At 41.0% G+C, this 14,540-nt stretch overlaps 1 pseudogene; it reads right to left on the reverse strand.

Moving 5' to 3' along the window:
• Positions 1-9,380: 9,380 nt before the first annotated feature.
• LOC133558447 (uncharacterized) lies at positions 9,381-12,651 on the reverse strand (annotated as a pseudogene).
• Positions 12,652-14,540: the final 1,889 nt, after the last annotated feature.

Here is a 14,540-nt window from a genome sequence, read left to right on the forward strand (position 1 = left end):
GACCAGGGCGACAAAAAATAGCAATGTACTTATCAAAATACTTGTTTTACATGCCCTTTTTCTACACTGTCAATGTGGAAAATGGGCTCCAGATCTGTAGATGACGTCACACCAAGAGAGGGTGGGATATTGAGTCTGCCAATGGGAAGAAAGTGTTGTAGGTACAGTTAGTTTTGTTTCGTTTTGTTGACCTTTTTTGCATCCTCCCAAAAAACTCTAATTTAATAATAATATTAAAATAATAAAATGGTGTTTTTTATATTTTTGTATTGTATTATATGTATATAATATTACAAGAATATATATATATATATATATATATATATATATATATATATATATATATATAAATCTCCTGAATATTGAGGGAACCCCTCATGAAATGAAACAGTTCTGTAGAGATGAAGTAGTCTTGTGATTTTTCCCACACCTACATATATATCCATCCATCCATCCATTTTCTACCGCTTATTCCCTTTCGGGGTCGCGGGGGGCGCTGGCGCCTATCTCAGCTACAATCGGGCGAAAGGCGGGGTACACCCTGGACAAGTCGCCACCTCATCGCAGGGCCAACACAGATAGACAGACAACATTCACACTCACATTCACACACTAGGGCCAATTTAGTGTTGCCAATCAACCTATCCCCAGGTGCATGTCTTTGGAAGTGGGAGGAAGCCGGAGTACCCGGAGGGAACCCACGCATTCACGGGGAGAACATGCAAACTACACACAGGAAGATCCCGAGGCTGGATTTGAACCCAGGACTGCAGGACCTTCGTATTGTGAGGCAGACGCACTAACCCCTCTGCCACCGTGAAGATATATATATATATATATATATATATATATATATATATATATATATATATATATATATATATATAAATCCATCCATTTCCACCGCTTTTCCCTTTCGGGGTCGCTGGAGCCTATCTCAGCTGCATTCAGGCGGGAGTTGGTGTAGACCCTGGACAAGTTGCCACCTCATAGATAGACGGACAACATTCACACTCACATTTACACACTAGGGCCAATTTAGTGTTGCCAATCAACCTATCCCCAGGTGCATTTTTTCGGCAGTGGGAGGAAGCCGGAGTACCCGGAGGGAACCCATGCTGTCACGGGGAGGACATGCAAACTCCACACAGAAAGATCCCAAGCCGGGATTGAACACAGGACTACTCAGGACCTTCGTATTGTGAGGCAGACGCACTAACCCCTCTGTCACCGTGAAGCCAGCATTAGCTGTGAGCTAGCCAATACTACCTAGACAAACAAAACTTTATTTTTTCAACATTTGATTTGAAGAAAGTGAGTGTGAAGAAGAAGCAGATTATGTTCATTGAATTAAAGAAAGAAAATATCGAAAAACACGACAGAGTTTTGCGTGACTTGGCGAAGCAGCTTAGCACTTGCGAGCAGGAGCTGTCAAAAATGGCTGTAATGTAACCAAACAAAGGCTTTAAATTGTTATCTTGAACAGTCGACAATATCCATGGAAATATGGAGAAGATGCAGAAGGTGTGTTCAACGAAAAAGCAGCTCACAGCCTGAAAACATTGTCGAAGTCCGCTCTCTGAGGTAAATGATGTACACAGAGCTACTTTACTTCGCAAAACTACTGTATTTGTATATTACATTGTAGAGGTTTTCATACAGTATTTATTTACTAAAAATTAGGGTTATTTTTTTTATAAAAGCAAGCTACATGTCTCTAATGTCTTTGGAGGAACGAGAACACAATAAGTGGATTTCAATTAACTTCAATAGAGAACATAGAATTGAGATATAAATATTTTGAGTTACATCCTCCGTCAGAGGACCAATTCAACTTTTCAGAGAAAACTTAATTAAAAAGGCCCCTTTATCACACTATACGAAAAGTAATTTGATGTTTTTGTTAAAAGGGCTTCACGGTGGCAGAGGGGTTAGTGCGTCTGCCTCACAATACGAAGGTCCTGCAGTCCTGGGTTCAAATCTAGGCTTGGGATCTTTCTGTGTGGAGTTTGCATGTTCTCCCCGTGAATGCGTGGGTTCCCTCCAGGTACTCCGGCTTCCTCCCACTTCCAAAGACATGCACCTGGGGATAGGTTGATTGGCAACACTAAATTGGCCCTAGTGTGTGAATGTGAGTGTGAATGTTGTCTGTCTATCTGTGTTGGCCCTGCGATGAGGTGGCGACTTGTCCAGGGTGTACCCTGCCTTCCGCCCGATTGTAGCTGAGCTAGGCGCCAGCGCCCCCCGCGACCCCGAAAGGGAATAAGCGGTAGAAAATGGATGGAATTTTAAACTTGATATGTCCACAACTCAGTGGATGACAATTATGCGTAATAAGAAATAAAACAACTTGTATTTTTATTTTAGTATTGTAGAAGTTGTATTTTTGTGTTATGTATTATTGTTTTATTATTATTATGACAACAAAACTAAACGTGTGCCTAAAAATACTTGATATCATTATAATTGAACAATTTTGCAAATAAGAATAAATAATTATTATAATTAATGTACAATATAAAAGATAATACAGTACAGTCATATATTGTAGTCAGGGTTTCCCACACATTCATTTATTTTTGGCGGCCTGCCACGAAAGAATTACGACCGCCACAAATAAAAAAAATAATTAAAAAATAAAGAAAATAAAAACTTTTTTTTTTCCGGCTTTTGACTTGCTCGACCGCTCATAAAAGCAATGGGACTCTGTCTGTGAATGGAGCTTGTAGTTACATATTATATAAATATGTAAATATTATATAAATATGTATATAAATATGTACATAAAGTGTTGTAATTATATTCCAACTCCGCGTTCCTCTTGGTCATCGCCGCCGCCGCCGCAAAGTTCCACGGCCCCCACGCCGCCCGACGGCACCACCACAAATAGATGCCTGACCTGTGGGAAACACTGATAGTTATGTAATTATATTATTTTGTAGTAATTCTAATTCATTGTCTTTGTTGATTGGCTGGGAGAAATCACATGGTTCTACTGGCTTTTAATAAGTGTACATATCATTTTAAGATTACAGTGCCTTGCAAAGGCCGATATGTGCTTAAATTTCTCAATTTGTTTCTGTTTTACCTCTGTGTCACATTTTAGGTGGAGGAAATGTTCTGTTTTTTACGTTCTAAGTGTGGTACAACAAAGTAGCAAAGAGAAACATTATCTGGTCAAATAATCATTGAATTAACAAAGCTGTAAACGTGTTGATTTCAGGAGATAGTCAAATCACTTCATGAAGCGGAGAATTTCCAACATGTCTTCGAGAGGTATTTTTTACCATCGGCTTGGTCCTCGTCACTGGTGAGTAAAAATCCTTGTATTTGTTATCGTACAGCACAGCACAGTGGTACTGTGATAAATACTAACAGAAACGGTAGTGGACCACATTTACCAGTTTATGAACTTACATTTTTCCGACATGTGCCTATCACACCCTTGAAGGTGTGTGTGGCGAGTCGGCAAAACAACCCAAAAGTTACAATTAAGAAAATAAAAAATCTAGTAATTTCAAAATATTTATCTGCAGTTTATTCTCCAATTAGCAGGTAGAATGATGTCACTTTTACATGAAATCGATTGCACATGTTGTAGCAAGCAATGGTGCGCACCAAAGGTTTCTGCAAACATTGGTAAAATGCTGACGAACCTAATTTACCCCAGTTTATAAAAGATAGCACACTCAAATTAATGTTATCATAACAATTTGGTTGTTTTATTTCACAACAGTCTAACTTTTACCCATATCTGTATTAAGATGGTTGAATATTTGCTACCTTGCTCACTATTGCATTAGTAGTTTATATGAATCAATAATAGGAAAGAGGTCACGTTGTTAAGATGATTCTGGCACTTGCACGAGCAGTCATTCAGGGTCTAAACTTAGCAAGTGAACTGTTGTTGACCTGTGTTTTTCTTTAAAGGTGTTGTTGCTATCTTATCATTTTTCCATCCACCCGTTTAGTCGTTTAATAAAAGGTAGGATTCACAAGTGTTAAACCATGACAGGAAGTGTAAATAACACTTGGGTTTATAATATCCTACCTGTCTGGGCTGGTTTTGTGACTCGATAACTATTTGTTTCAGACACACTGCTGACGAAGGTTAGCGGAGGAGGAGAAGGAGGAGGGGAAGGAGTGGAAACTAAAGAGAAAGTGGGTCAGTCAGTATCAATATCTTATTCACTGCATTGTTTTATATCTCAAAACTGTGTTTCGCAGAAGAGAGTGCATCCCGCGTCACTTTTCAAAAACATTTGTATTACAGTAGCTTTTCTTAAAGGAACCTTCTGCAGAAATAAAACTTGCATATACTTTAGAGCAGTGGGTAAAAGGGGGTACGCGTACCCCTGGGGGTACTTGAAGGTATGCCAAGGGGTACGTGAGATTTTTAAAAACTATTCTAGAAATAGCAACAATTCAAACATCCTTTATAAATATATTTATTGAATAATACTTCTACTAAATATGAATGTAAGTTCATAAACCGTGAAAAGAAATGCAACAATGCAACATTCAGTGTTGACAGCTAGATTTTTTGTGGACACGTTCCATAAATATTGATGTTAAAGGTTTATTTTTTTGTGAAGAAATGTTTAGAATTAAGTTTATTAATCCTGATGGATCTCTATTACAATCCCCAAAGAGGGCACTTTAAGTTGATGATCACTTCTATGTGTAGAAATGTAATTTATAATTGAATCACTTGTTTATTTTTCAACAAGTTTTTAAGTATTTTTTCCCCCAAATAGTTAAAAAAAGAACACTACAAATGAGCATTATTTTGCACTGTTATACAATTTAATAAATCATAAACTGATGACATAGTGCTGTATTTTACTTCTTTATCTATTTTTTTCAACCAAAAATGCTTTGCTCTGATTAAGGGGTACTTGAATTAAAAAAATGTTCACAGGGGGTACATCACTGAAAAAAGGTTGAGAACCACTGCTTTAGAGTTTTAGAGTAGTCAGTGTTTGGCTTGTACGGCAGTATGTAAATAAGTCAACACGAAAGCCATTCTTAACTTAATAGCTGGCAACACAGGAGAGCCATATAGATAAGAGTGTTTAAGGTGTAGTCAAGTGTGGGGGTGGTATGTCATGGTCTGAGACTGCATGAGTGCTGCCGGCACTGGGGAGTTGAGGTAATGTAATGTGACATTCTGAAGCATAAACCCCTCCTTTGGGAATTCCATGCCCAAGAGGATTATTGCACTCATTATTCATACTTTAGACACAATTTGGACATGTTCACTGAGCTGACAGGTATTTTTATTATTTTTATTTATTTATTTTACTACATAATCGCTTTGTAGATGATCTTATTGGTTTACTTTGGTCCTTTTTTTTCCTACCGAGGTGAAACACAAACCTGTTGGACAAATTAAATCACGTGGTTACATTTGCACAATTCATCACATCTGAAAAGGAGTAGGGAAAAACAAAACTTGTTAATGTTGTTGTATCTTACTGCTGATTCATTCCCACTATTTCTACATGTTTGAGTTAAATTCACCTCATGTTTGAAAGAAAGGAAGGTGTTTAATTTTGTTTTTAAAATCTCAATAATACAAAAAAAAGCACATTGATACTAAGTATACATACTGGCCTGAACAATTAATTGTACAATTCATCATTGATCTTTGGATATATAGTACAGGCCAAAAGTTTGGACACACCTTCTCATTCAATGTGTTTTCTTTATTTTCATGACTATTTACATTGTAGATTCTCACTGGAGGCATCACAATTATGACTGAACACATGTGGAGTTATGTACTTAACAATAAAAGGTGAAATAACTGAAAACATTATTTATATTCTAGTTTCTTCAAAATAGCCATCCTTTGCTCTGACAACTGTTTTGCGCACTCTTGGCATTCTCTCGATGAGCTTCAAGATGTAGTCACCTAAAAGGGTTTTCACTTCACAGATGTCATAGTTCTGATGCCTTTAGTGACAATCTAAAATGTAAATAGTCATGAAAATAAAGAAAACACATTGAAATGAGAAAGTGTGTCCACAATTTTGACCTGTACTGTACATAACGTAAAAACTATATATATATATATATATATATATATATATATATATATATATATATATATATATATATATATATATATATATATATACATATATATGGGATAGGGTGACTGGCAACACCAAATTGGCCCGAGTGTGTGAATGTGAGTGTGAATGTTGTCTGTCCATATGTGTTAGCTCTGCGATGAAGGGGCGACTTGTCCAGGGTGTACCCCGCCTTCGGCCCAATTGTAGCTGAGATAGGCGCCAGCATCCCCCGTACCCCAAAAGGGAATAAGCGGTAGAAAATGGATGGATGGATGGAATAATATATATATATATATATATATATATATATATATATATATATATATATATATATATATATATATATATATATATATCCATCCATCCATCCATATATATCTATATATCACTGACGTGCGGTGAGGTTCATGGCTGGTGAGGCACTGACTTCATCACAGTCAGATTTACAAACATATGAACCCTAAAGAGTATCTTATTCACCATTTGATTGGCAGCAGTGAACGGGTTATGTTTAAAAGTTCATACCAGCATTCTTCCCTGCTTGGCACTCAGCATTAAGGGTTGGAATTGGGGGTTAAATCACCAAAAATGATTCCCGGGTGCGGTACCGCTGCTGCCAACTGCTCCCCTCACCTCCCAGGGGATGGGTCAAATGCAGAGGACAAATTTCCCCACAGCTAGTGTGTGTGACAATCATTGGTACTTTAACTTAACTTTAACTTTACACATACAAACTGTAGCACACAAAAGCACATTTAATAAAAAAAACGTTATTATGGTCTTACCTTTACTTATAAATGAAGTCATGCGCTGCTCCTTTGGAACAAAAGCATAGATAACTTGTTTATAGAAGTCTTCCCTATCTCTCTTCAGTTTTAAAAGTATCTCTGTCTCGATGGAGATATTCCTTTAATTATTACCTCCTGCTTCGATTGAAAGTCCAGTTTAGAAAACGGTTTTGTTTTAGATATGTAATCATCCATGTTAAAAGTCCAGGGGAGAGGAAAAAAATAAACGATCGCTGCTAACTGTTGCTGCGTGCTGTCACTTCTTCTGTAGCCGAGTAGTCACAAGAATGATCTCTGGGATCACTAGCGCCCTCTACCACCAAGAGGCGGGATTACGGCAAGCCTCACCCAGTGCTTCTTCGCAGACATTTTATGATTGCCCAGCACAAGAAATACGTTACACACATACAGTTGTTGACAAAATACACTGTACATTATATACCTCAGCTAACTAAACTATGAAAATGTATAATATAATTCATATAGCATTGCAATACGGTCTCACTGCACAGCAGGCCAGCAGTTGGCCGAGTCATTGCGCAATCCACGGGGAGGCTCAACTGGCTGTGACTCAACGCAAGTCTCTTCTCAGTATTTGAACGGCAAATGTGAAAATTCAGTGATTTTGAATAAAAATGATCTAAAACTGGTGAACATTATAATATAATCACTGGATACATGAAACAATTTAATTTTTTTTTTTCTTTTTACCTTTTTTTTCTTTCCATGATTGCACGTGAGGCCCCGCCTCACCTGCCTCCCCTGACTGCACGTCATTGATATATATATATCCATCCATCCATTTTCTACCGCTTATTCCCTTTTGGGGTCGCGGGGTGCGCTGGCGCCTATCTCAGCTACAATCGGGCGGAAGGCAGGGTACACCCTGGACAAGTCGCCACCTCATCGCAGGGCCAACACAGATAGACAGACAACATTCACACTCACATTCACACACAAGGGCCAATTTAGTGTTACCAATCAACCTATCCCCAGGTGCATGTCTTTGGAGGTGGGAGGAAGCCGGAGTACCCGGAGGAAACCCATGCATTCACGGGGAGAACATGCAAACTCCCCACAGAAAGATATATATATATATATATATATATATATATATATATATATATATATATATATATATATATATATATATATATATATATATATATATATATATATATATATATATATATATATATATATTTATATATATACATATATATATGTATATATATATATATATATATATATATATATATATATATATGTATATATATATATATATATATATATATATATATATATATATATTAGGGGTGTGGGAAAAAATTGATTCGAATACGAATCGGGATTCTCACGTTGTGCGATTCAGAATTGATTCAAATTTTTTTTTAAATTGATTTTTTTTTTTTTTATTAATCCAACAAAACAATACACGGCAATACTATAACAATGAAATCCAATTCCAAAACCAAACCTGACCCAGCAACACTCAGAACTGCAATAAACGGAGCAATTGAGGAGACACAAACACGACACAGAACAAACCAAAAATAGTGAAACAAAAATGAATATTATCAACAACAGTATCAATATTAATTATAATTTCAGCACAGCAGTGATTAAAAATCCCTCATTGACATTATCATTAGACATTTATGAAAATAAAAAAAAAGAACAATAGTGTCACAGTGGCTTACACTTGCATCGCATCTCATAAGCTTGACAACACACTGTGTCCAATATTTTCACAAAGATAAAATTAGTCAGATTTTTGGTTTGTTTAATAGTTAAAACAAATTTACATTATTGCAATCAGTTGATAAAACATTGTCCTTTACAATTATAAAAGCTTTTTTTTTTTAAATCTACTACTCTGCTAGCATGTCAGCAGACTGGGGTAGATCCTGCTGAAATCCTATGTATTGAATGAGTACAGAATCATTTTGAATCGGAAATATATTGTTTTTGAATCGAGAATCGCATTGAATCGAAAAAATCGATATATTATAGAATCGTGACCCCTAGAATCGATATTGAATCGAATCGTGGGACACCCAAAGATTCATAGCCCTAATATATATAAATCTCAACAATAGGTCTGATTCACTAAAATTTGAGTGTACTAAAGCACGTGCAAACCTGATAGCACACGCACAGCTGAGCTACTAATTGTGTGCAAAGCGGATTGTGTCTGTTAAGTGAGCAGAATAAGGTGGAGAAAATGAAATTATGATTATTTAGCACGTGCAATGTGACCTACCAACACTCATCACCGTTTTGGGATCACGATTTAGCGTTTTATTTAAAACCCCGCTGCACAGACATACAATGCACAGAGAAGATGTGCATGTGCTAACATTTTGGAAGGGCAGAAATAAAAACAATGTCACAGGTAGGAGCATAGAACTTGAATACACCTCACGGTGATGCTTGGACACGTCATCAGTGATAAACCCGGGGTCATAGGGTGTTTCGGGTCTTTAATCATCAGACACCCTCGCCAGGGTGATCAGACCCCGGCCTGTGTCCAAGTAGCGCACCACGGATCCCCCCTACGGATCCACAGCCACCGGGAGGCTTTTTCTGCTGCCTCATGGATGTTCTTGGTGGCTTTTCTGGATTGTAGTCCTCTAATGCCAAGGATTCTGAACACACGCTGTAGTGAGTGACCAGCAAAACCCCTGCACCCAATTTCGACAGTTTCGCAGCGGGCGCTCCAGCCGTTACTCCGACACTCTGCAGTGAGTTCAGCGTATCTGGACCTCTTTCGCTGATTTGCTTCGTCAATCCGCTCCTCCCAAGGGACAGTCATCTCCAGTAGCACCACTTGCTTGGTTGACTCCGATGTTAACACCATGTCTGGGCGGAGTGACGTGGTAGCGATGTTGGCCGGGAACTTCAGTTGCCTTCCCAAGTCAACATGGAGTTGCCAGTCACGAGCGGTGGCGAGGAGCCCTCCTGAGAAGTTGGGCTTGCGGTTTGCCTTCTGTCCTGCTCTGATGAAGGTGATTGACTGCTTTGGGGCGGCCTGGGACTTGCTGTTGTGTACCGCTGCGCAGATAGAATCCGCAAGGGCTTTTAAAACTTGGTCGTGGCGCCAGCGATACCGCCCCTCCCCTAGTGCCTTTGGGCAACAACTCAGGATGTGCTCCAAGGTGCCCCTCCTCTGGCACAGTTTGCACTCCGGAGTGTCTGCTAGGCCCCAGGTGTGCAGGTTGACGGGGCATGGGAGGACATCGTACACAGACTGGATGAGAAATTTTGTGCGTAGAGGTTCAGCTCTCCAGAACCCTGCCCAGGTGAGTTTTCGAGGTTCTGCATGCTCCCACCTTGTCCACGCCCCTTGTTTGGACATGCCGACCATCCGGCAGCAACGTTCTTCCTCTACCTCTGCACAGATCTCCTCTTGGACCAGTTGGCGCTTCTCCTTGCCACGGGTCTGGTCAAAGCGTGGTTTTGGAAAGCTGCCGAGGCCTGCCCTCCCCCTTGCCACAGTACCCAGCAAGGTTTTGTGCCTCAGCCGCGCCTCTGCTTTGCTTACGGTTTCTTGTGCCGGCCACTTCCTCGCGGTCTTAACAATGATGATTCCTGCCGAAGCGACCTTGACATCTGCGAAGTCCCTGTACATCATTACCTCTCTGGAGCGGGTGACCTTGAATTCTTCCAACAATCCCCTGAGAGGGAGCTGCAACTTGGTGGAATGGCCATAAAGAGCAAAGCTGCTTAAGGACCGAGGGAGCCCCAGCCATCCCCTTAGGAACTGACTGATGGTCTTCTCTAGTATCTCAACCGTCGTCATTGGTACCTCGTAAATTAACAGAGGCCAGAGTATTCTAGGCAAGACTCAGTGTTGGTACATCCAGGCTTTAAACTTTCCTGGGAGACCAGATTTGTCAATGGCTGTGAGCCATGAGGTCAGGTCGCTGTTTGTCTGCTGCAAAGCCACTGCGTCCTTCAGGGAGCTATGAAAGATCTTGCCCAGGCTCTTGACAGGTCTTTCGGTCACCGTTGGAATCAAGGAACCCCCCAACTGTAAAGCGGAAATGGTCGGCCACTTTACCTTTCTTTAGGACCAGAGACCTGGACTTTGCTGGCTTGAAGCTCATCTTTGCCCATGTGATGAGCCGTTCAAGGCCCTGGAGGAGCCACCTGCACCCAGGCACAGATGTGGTCATCACTGTCAAGTCATCCATAAAAGCTCTTATGGGGGGCTGCCGGGTCCCAGATCTTGATTTTGGCCCTCTGCATTCAACCTCCGCAGACTTGACAATCATGTTCATTGCCAAGGAGAAGAGTGACACTGAGATTGTACAACCAGTGATTATGTCCTTCTCCAGGCGGTGCCAGGCAGATGTTATGTGGCTTGAGGAGACTCTTGCGTAGAAGTTTTGGTAGTAGTCCATGATAAGGTCGCGGATCTTCCCAGGAACATGGTGTCTTGTCAGTGCTGTTTCAACAAGTTTGTGCGGGATAGATCCATAGGCGTTGGTTAAGTCAAGCCAGAGAGTTGCCAAATCTCCTTTGCTCTCCCTTGCCTCCCGGATCAACTGCGTCACCACTCCTGTATGCTCCGGGCACCCAGGCACTCCAGGTACTCCCCCCTTCTGGACAGAGGTGTCTATGTAGGCGTTCTTCAAGAGGAACTCGGTTAGTCGTTGGGACAGGATCTTAAAGAATATCTTGCTCTCAACGCTGAGCAGCGAGATTATACGAAACTGCTCGATGTTGCTGGAGTTCTCTTCCTTCGGGATCCAGACGCCTTCCGCCTGTCTCCACTGGGCGGAGACTTTCCCTCTCCGCCAAATCACCTTCAAGATCTTCCACAGACGCTTGAGGAGCCGTGGACACTGCTTGTAGACCTTGTAAGGGACACCGCTGGGGCCGGGAACCGAACCAGATCTTGCATCTTTCATAACTTCCTTTACCTCTGCCAGGGTGGGTTCGTCACTGTTGAATTGGGACACTGGATCTGCTGGAGTCACCAGTGCCTCAGAAGGGCCAAGCTCTTGATCTCTTGAAACATCACTGAAGGTGGGATTGAGATGATGGTCAATCTCTTCTACAGGGCAAGCGAGGTGACCACTTCGCTTCTGGCCCAAAAGCCTCTTAGTGAAGGTGAAGGGGTTGCCAATGAAGGCGCTTCGCTTCCATACCCTTTCCTTTCCCCTCCTTCGGTGACATTCGGCCCTCCTCAACGTGATGAGCTTCTTTCCTACGATGTTAGTGAGTTCCGACAGAGGAGGTCTCTCCTCTTCCTTGGCTGCCTTAAACTGACGTCTTAAGGATTTGAGTTCTTGCCTCAACCCGCTTATCTTGACTTCCCGCCGATTGAGTTTTGCCGGGTTTCTAGCTGCTCCTTACTTCTGTTCCACTCCAAAACGCTCACCTCCTACGCTCATTATGAGGGAGCACATGGTTTGGAGTTTCTGGTCAGCGTCACCCTTCGAAATGGATTCCAGTGCTTCATCTACGTCCTCATCCAGCTTGGTCCACTCCTGGCTATTAGCGACAGTCCACTTCACCCGGTGGTGTTCCGATTTTCTGCTTGGTGGGGGGAAACGTGTTGCTTGGAGGTTCCGGGTACTGTGGGTAGACTCCGGACCTGGCTCCTCCTCCGTCTGACAAGGTTCTGCAGCAGGCACAACAGGAACTGTATCATCAGCTGCCGTTTCTGAGCGTTGCTTCACTTGTTCCCTCCCAAGGCAGGCCATCTTAGTCTGGTGGATGTTCAGACCTCTCGAGTTTTTGCAGATCTTGCCGCATATGCAGACTGCGCTCATAATCCGTTGTCCATTTGCTTGGGTCATAACCAGTAAATCCGTCCGGTTGGGATTCTCATCCTCCCTCCCTCTCGGGCATCCCTGGGGGTATTTTCCTGTAGGGTTCTTCGTAGCAAGATTTCGGTGCCCCGTCGCGGGAGCTGTAGGTCAGGGAGCTGGCCTTCCCTACCCCGGTTGCCGTCTTTCCGGGCTGTCCACTGTCTCTCCAGTTGTCACCACTGTTTTCGTGGACGTCATCCAGCCTTTCCTGGAGGTCACTGGCTCAGCCAGATGTGATAGAACTTGAATACACCTCACGGTGATGCTTGGACAAGTCATCAGTGATAAACCCGGGGTCATAGGGTGTTTTGGGTCTTTAATCATCAGACACCCTCGCCCCGGCGACCCAGCCGGGGGTGATCAGACCCCGGCCTGTGTCCAAGTAGCGCACCGCGGATCCCCTCTACGGATGATATCATGCATGTGCAGTAAATGAGAGTGTCTCCATGGTGATGACATAGTATATGCAAAATCCTCTTTTAAATAAAGCCGCCTGCATCAGTTTATAATTGCCAAATCCAGAGAATAATTTCGCCACATCTAGTATGTGTGTGACAATCATTGGTATTCGAACTTTAACTTTAAATAATAGTATGTGCTATTTTATAGATTGCCTAGCTGTTTAGTAAGTTTTAGTAATCTTAGTAAATCAGGCCCAGGGTTGCTAAATTTGCAACACCATGCAATCTTGGCAACTTCTAATTAACAACAAACTCATTTTATAATCAAAATAAAATACAAATATAACAAATAATGAACACTTGCACGCAAGGGAGTAATGAAGCAGCCTTGCACCATAATTAACCAACATGAAATGAAGTGGGTACAGTTTTTCATCACTAAAAACAACTAAAGGTAAAAAGCTGTGAGAAATAAAAGTACAATATATTAATACAATTATATAAAATAAAATTTTATAAAAGTAAAAATTTTAGCAGAAAAAAATGCATCTCTTTTTTATAGGAATAACATTTTGAAAATGTGGGGAAATATCCAAGGAATTTAACATGAATTATGTTGGTAAAGTTTGTTTTGTATTTCTTAGAGTGTTTATAATTCTGTGATGTAAACAATACAAATTGTAAAACAATTTTACAAAGATAATTTTACAAATATTTGTAATATTAAGTGAAAAAAATGCACCTAATCTTTTTACAACAATACATTTGCAATAATGCAAGAACAAGCACATCGTTTTTCAGAAAAAAAGGTAGAATAGTTTATGAATATTTGTTTTAATAAAGTTAAACACTGTGAGAAAAAAGTAAACTATACAGATCATAAAATACTGCAAAAAATATGTATTTTTTTTACAAAGGTAGGAGCGTGATAACATGCCTGTGCAGTAAATGAGTGTCTCTGTGGTGATGCCCCATATAGTACAGGCAAAATCCTCATTTAAATAAAGCGGTCTGCATCACTTTATAATTGTTCAAAAATAATATGCGCTATTTTATAGGTTGTCCATGCTGTTTAGTACGTTTTAGTAATCTTAATAAATCAGGCCCAGGGTTGCTAAACTGGCAACATGATGCAATCTTGGCAACTTCTAATTGACAACTGTGGAGAGGGTTGTGGCCTGCGGGCCTGCAGCAAGGCGGGGTGTGCGAGGACCCGGCCTCAAAGTCATGGAAAGGTGGTTAGATGGCCCACCTGGGCGTTGTTATCTAATCACCTGTCGCTCTGTATAAGCAGCAACCGGGAGTTGGTGGAGAGCGAGAGCGTGCCTGTCAGAGACATAAAGACAATTGCTGGAAAGCAACCTGAGGACAAGAGATAAAAATAAAAACTGTATTATAACCATGAAACGAGCTCGCGTGGCAATGCTTGATGGTCTGGAGGACCCACGG

Source organism: Nerophis ophidion, linkage group LG08, assembly GCF_033978795.1.
Source record: "Nerophis ophidion isolate RoL-2023_Sa linkage group LG08, RoL_Noph_v1.0, whole genome shotgun sequence".
NCBI lineage: Eukaryota > Metazoa > Chordata > Actinopteri > Syngnathiformes > Syngnathidae > Nerophis > Nerophis ophidion.